Source organism: Molothrus aeneus, chromosome Z (assembly GCF_037042795.1).
Source record: "Molothrus aeneus isolate 106 chromosome Z, BPBGC_Maene_1.0, whole genome shotgun sequence".
NCBI classification, from domain to species: Eukaryota; Metazoa; Chordata; class Aves; order Passeriformes; family Icteridae; genus Molothrus; species Molothrus aeneus.
Genome location: NC_089680.1, coordinates 44,630,577 through 44,636,773, shown reverse-complemented (window position 1 = coordinate 44,636,773; position 6,197 = coordinate 44,630,577).

Sequence of the window (6,197 nt, the reverse complement as noted above, 5' to 3'; positions counted from 1 at the left end):
CAGAGCACCAAGAACTCTGTTTCCAAGTCTTTTCTTGGTTTTAAGGTCCACTGGCTTATAGGGTTCTGATCTCATTATTTTTCATTGCTTTCTTTCAAAAGGGCTGTAGAACAGTTGATTAAAAAAAAAAAAATCAATAGGGCAGAAGAACAGTTTGAATACAAACAAAAAATACAAAATAAATATGATTTTTTAGACTTTTCCTGTGTTTTATTGCTAGCTATATGAAGATTTCCTTGTTCTGCTTGCTGATCAAAGTCACTGCATTAGACCATGGAGCATAAAAATTCTTAATGGAAAACCTCTAGAGAACAATCACTGCCAGAGCATTTTTGTACCGAAGTATACTCACAAGAAAAAATATTAAAATGGGTCAACCTATACATGACAATTTGTATCCAGAGTTAGCTTTCCAGATTTTTCTTCATATTCACTGTCAGTGAATAATTTTTAAGCAAAGATACACAAAAATTAGAAAGCAAACAACATTAATATGTAGAGATATTTTTTCCCTGTTACATTTCAGGGCCTCTTATTCTGCAGGAAGACATAGGTACCCAGAAGACTACATCTGGCAGGTCAAGGTGATCTGTGAACCTGAAAAAAATGTTTCTTAAAAGTACAGACTACAAAACTTCCACTGCCCAGTTCCACAAACCTCAGCTAAATGAGGGCTGAAACATGGATGACAGGATAAAAAATTATTTTATGTGCACCCTACACTCTTCTGTGTACAAAGTAAGCACTTATGCAGTGAATAGGTGCAGAAGTGTTTCCACTTACAAGAACCTGTCCAAAGGAGCCTCATGTTTAATACAAGTTAAAATATTTTCTCCCTTTTTTGAAGTTTTTGCTCTGTTATCAAATGTATTATAGTTCTTACTTTTTGATTCATTTTTCTACATCAGTCTGCCTCAGCACACAAGTGAACCTGTCAAGAATCTTTCTAGTTGACTGACCAGTCAATGGCAGCCAGCAATTTCACAAATGAATCTGTTTAATCAAGGTACCTAAGGTGAAGAAGGCACTTACAGAGTTTTGCAGGAGCAGGAAACTGACTTGTCACAGCTGTGTTATTCTTAAATTGATAAGAGCAGACTAACTTGGGTCAAGGAGGAAAATCATTGAACAATAAGTCACTGAAGTGCTTTGCTGAATCAGGTTTTAAGTGTGTACTCAGACACAGTGGAAACTGTCCATCAACTGAAGTTTGGGTAGAATGAAAAACTTTTCAAAGTTTGTCATATCCTTAACTGATATCCTGAAGGGCCATTTGCTGATTCAGTGCCTCAGGCCTCATCTGCAAGCTGCCATGTTCCCTACACTCCCACAAAAATATCCTTTATCAATGTCTAAAGGATTCGGGGTCAGGTTTTTTCCCCCAGCAAAAGGTATCTGGCAATGTTACTAGTATTTTTTCTCCCTCATTAGTGTAGTTGTCAGTGTTGTTGAAAAACTGTGTGTTTCTTTCTCATGACCTGTACGCAGTCAGTCTTCTGAATGTTCTGAAGACAGAAAAACCCAGTCTCCCCACACCTGCCTGGCCTTAGCACCCCAGAGTGCAGACAGCCATAGGTCTCTGAGGCATTGCATCCGAACCCTGACACTGTTCCACTGAGCCTCCTCAGCTCCACTCCCATCACCTTGTGCAGCCTGGCAGGGGTCACGGTACAAAGTGATAGCATAATACCCATTCCATGGAGATTATTCCAGATTTAATTGTGTGTGCATGCAAGACTGAACCCACCTGCCTCCCTGTACAAAACCAAAAATCTTGGGTAGAACCTTGCCAGAACCAGTAAAGGGAAACCATGCTGCTTTTTAACAAATACTGTCTGTAAGGTGGAACCCTTCAGAGGAGGGCTGCTCCTTCCAAAAAGTCTGACAAACTGTTATCAAATCACTTCAGAAGCCATGACCTTCTTGCACTATTTGTCCATACATTTTCATGTTTGCAACTCTCCCTTTCACTTTTATAACTTGTACTAACACCTTCCAAGCCTGGTGATGGAGAACAAACCTTATGCTATAGAACTAATAAGCTCAGCTTGTCTCAATAACCAAAAAATGTCTTCAAGAAAAGGATGTGATTTTCTCTGAATATAATACAGAAAACAGTAGGGAAGGATAAGGACTATTTAACTAATGGATGATAATACAAATTACTGTGACAGTCTGTTTGCAGACTTATGGAAAAGCATCTCGATAGATCCTCGTAATTCCTTTCCCTTTTGGAAGAATTTCTTTGTCAGCCTGGTGTTACAAATCATCCTTTTATTTCTTTTTCTCAAATGGAAGATTGCAAAACTCTATGCAGTTTTGTAGCAGGTAGCCAATGCAGCAAATGAAATAACTGCAGAATTAAGAGAATGGTTAGTTCAAGTCATTCTCCAGATCAGATGTGTAGATGTTTTTAACCCATGAAAATATGTAACACACTTGTATCACCAGTGCTTGTTCTCCCTCTGCTGTTGTGCCTCTGGGAAGCCATACTGGCTTTGTGCTTCATACCAAAATCTTGGTATGACAGAGAGCTACAGGCCAGGTAACCCAGAGGGAAATAAACTCCAGAATAGCTCACTGGTAGAAGACAACAGCTGTTTATGATGGCTCTCATTGCCCCCCTGCAGTACAGGATGGAAGTGTGCTTGCAGAGTCTAAATCAAGCTGAGTGCTGTCTTCTGTGGCCCTAATTGTTCACCTTTCCCTGGTGGTCAGTGGTGAAGGTTGCTCATTTGCCATTCTGCCAGGCCAGTTCCCCCTTTTCATGTGTTATTCCAGGATATGCATCACATTCCTCCCCCAAATATTACAGTATTTAGAAAATACTGTGTTACTCTTATAACTGTCTATTACCACTATTGTGTCAAAAAGCAAACAATCGAGACTTCTGAGTACTTCATAAATCACTCAATCACAGCAGGATTGAAGAGAGAAAGTGCTTCTTTTACATCTGAACTGAGCAGCCACCCTCACATAAATGGTGCCATACACAGGAACTCCAGTTCTGGCTGACATCTGGTGCCACTGGAGCCATTCTTTGAGCAACAGGGTGGCTTGGCCGGAACCACACTAGAATAGAGACAAGGGCAGAGCCGTTCCTAGATTTCTGCAGGGCACCATGGCATGTTCACTGCTTTCTGTGGTTATGGTGAGGGTGGTTCCTGGGCTTATTACCCAGAATGTTACACAACAGACAATATTAAGAACATAAACATACATTTACCTACAGGTCTACAGCATGTGTCTCAGAGGAGAGAAATGGCACCCTCCTGTTAAGCAAGAAGAGTAACTACTGAAAAAATAAACCACCTCACAGCTAACTCAGAATAGTCCTTTAAGCAAATAAAATCTACCTTCTTCATTAATGTCTAGTTGCACAAAAAATTGTCTTCTTTTTGTACTGCAAAATTCCCCTGTCCTTACTTGTTTGCTGGTTTTTGCTACAAATTATATACTAATACCTAATTTACATATAAATTAAATATTACATTGGAGCTTATTTAGCCCTTTGTGAGGAAAAGCAGCAGAACACTATATGGACATACAGGTTCCATTATGACTGTTTAGCGGTTCAGTTTTGCTTGGTCAGTATCACAAACTGGACAATTGAAAAGTGATGTTTTCATATCTGTTTAGTACAAAGTACTATTCCAAACAGTCAACAGTTGTTAATACTTTAGAGCTTAAAAACTACAAACTTTGCTGTGGTTAACAAAAATAACTCAGTTTGTTCCTAATTAATGCCTCATTAGCTTCAGCATATATTATGAAACTTTCCTCTTCCTCTCCCAGTCTCAGACATACAATGTGCTTTCAGATCTGACACCATTAAAACAGCCCACCCTCCTTCTCTCTCAGCTATGCCTTTAAACATTAAATTTTAATAATTCCCTTTTCCATTAGTTTCCTAAGGAAATTATTAAAATTTTCTGTATTGATTTACAGACATCATCATATATTCTGTGATGCATAAGCTTCATTCTTACAGAAAATTACCTATCTTTTATCAACTGTTTGTTTTCAGCTTAACAAGAATAATAAAGGGAACAATTGCTGAGAATGAGAGAGGAATATAGTGTTCCTAAGACTACTAATTTTCTTTATGCTCCACATATTATTGGAACTCTGTAATCAGCTGAAATATATCTTCAATGATGTGTTTTCTGTCTTTTCTTAGAAGAGGATGATGCATATTTTCTCTTTCTGAAGAATGTTGCAAGCAGAGCATGAACTGTCTTTGTAAATGCATTTCAGGTTGTCAGTGTGCTGTCATACACAGCTCTGATGGAAAAGTAAGCTTGAGGCCCTCGCTGGGGCACGTGGCAGCAACCTACTCCTGGCAAGGGCCAGCCCTGCCGTCCCCGAGCACCCACACCCTCATCACTTGCTGGGTGACATTAATGACATTAAGAGGTTGTGCTCAGATTTAATACACAGGTGAAGTGCATGCTGGTGGACCTCTAGCTAGCTATTATCACTCCTCTGTAAGTTTACATCTAGACTGCAATAGATAGTGAGAGTACTTGCAAGCACAAAGCAGGCTGAAGACAGTTGCATGTCTGAAGTTCAGTTGCACAGAACTATAGCCATAGCTGAGTATCCACAGTTTAACAATCCAATATTCATTTTTTAAATTAAGGGATACTTCCTTCACAGATAGATCAGGTATAGAACATTGTGCTAAAAAAAAGTTGATGAGAAAATACATTCTGTCAATTGAAGAGAGATTTTTTTATTGTGTCTCCTCTTATTAAAGAGGAGATATAACCTAAAACTTCATGGAAAAACAGCTTTAATGATGTGTACATGTTCCTTAACAGGCATGCCTTTAAAGAGGATGCTATAATCAGTGCTCCAGCATATGCAGAATCATAGGTTTAGAGCATCCGTAAACCCCAAGGCTTTGACTGTGCCTGTAAGCTTGACCTACTCATTTGGAGTAGGTCACCTCCAACACCATCATTTAAAACCATTGGAATAAATCAAACAAGGAGACAGGAGACATAAAAAGGCATATCAGTATCGTAAAATGACTCTGTAGAGGGTTCTCTACACTCCCAGAATGGCAGCACTTAGAGCTCACTTAGTACTTATAGGATGACTGAAGGAGGATCACTTTTCTCGGAAACAGGAGTAAGGAATTTAGCCACATCCCTTCCCAGATCTGAAGATACAAGTAGGGGAAGCAGCTCTTATTGTTATTCTCTCCTGCACATCTCAATCAGCAATAACATCCTTTCCTGGCTTGTTTTGTGCCCCATCACTGCCTACCTAGGCCTCTAAAAGATGCTTCTGTGCTTGTTGCCACAAAACAAGAGGCATCACAACAGATTACAAAGGAAGGACATTAAACAGCTTTTATCTTAAAAATAATGCTGTTGTTGTTGTTAAGGCCCACAAACATTGCTGGAAAACAGGCAAATATCTAATGCAGGAGACAGGGTGCACAAAAGAGCACAGTTGGCTATATCACATATTCCTTTCTTCACTGTAAAATGAAAGATACAATAAAAAATTGTACCTTGCCTCTTCAGCACAGTATTGAATCCTCAAGTTGTGTCAAAAATTTGTATCATTACTAGTTTCATTAAAAAATTACTGGTTTCATTTAAATCTTTCCACCAAATATCTTTTAAAAATAGATACAACCCCTTCACTGCTATTTTTTCTTTATTCTGTTCAATTTCACACACATGATATAATTTTAACACCATTCACCATGGATCCATTGTGAGAGCAGTAAGGGAAACCTTGCTGCAGCAATTTTTTCTCAGTCATCCAATCTCTTTGATTTCAAAGGAAAGGACACCAGCTTCATTCTTAAATGGTTGCTGTCATTTATGCCTGGGCATATACTCACCAAATCCAAAAAAAAGGTCAGCTGGGTCAGCAAGCAAATAACTGAGCGAACTACTAACTCATAGCCTGTATGTGCAAGCAGTTAAGAAGTAAGGACCGTAAATAAGGAAGCTGTGATTCCACTAGAGCTGCTCCTCAGTATGGATAAAGAAGACACTCCAATGCTGATCACTTATAGACAGACAGACTGGATGACTTGGGTGTCTATAGATAGAGTGAAGCAATCTCCTGGGCAGTGACATGCAGCTCTCCAGACAGCACTCTCACTCCTCAAAATCCTTGCTTTCCATATAGGATATTATTACTACACCATATCCATCATCCTGAAATCTCCA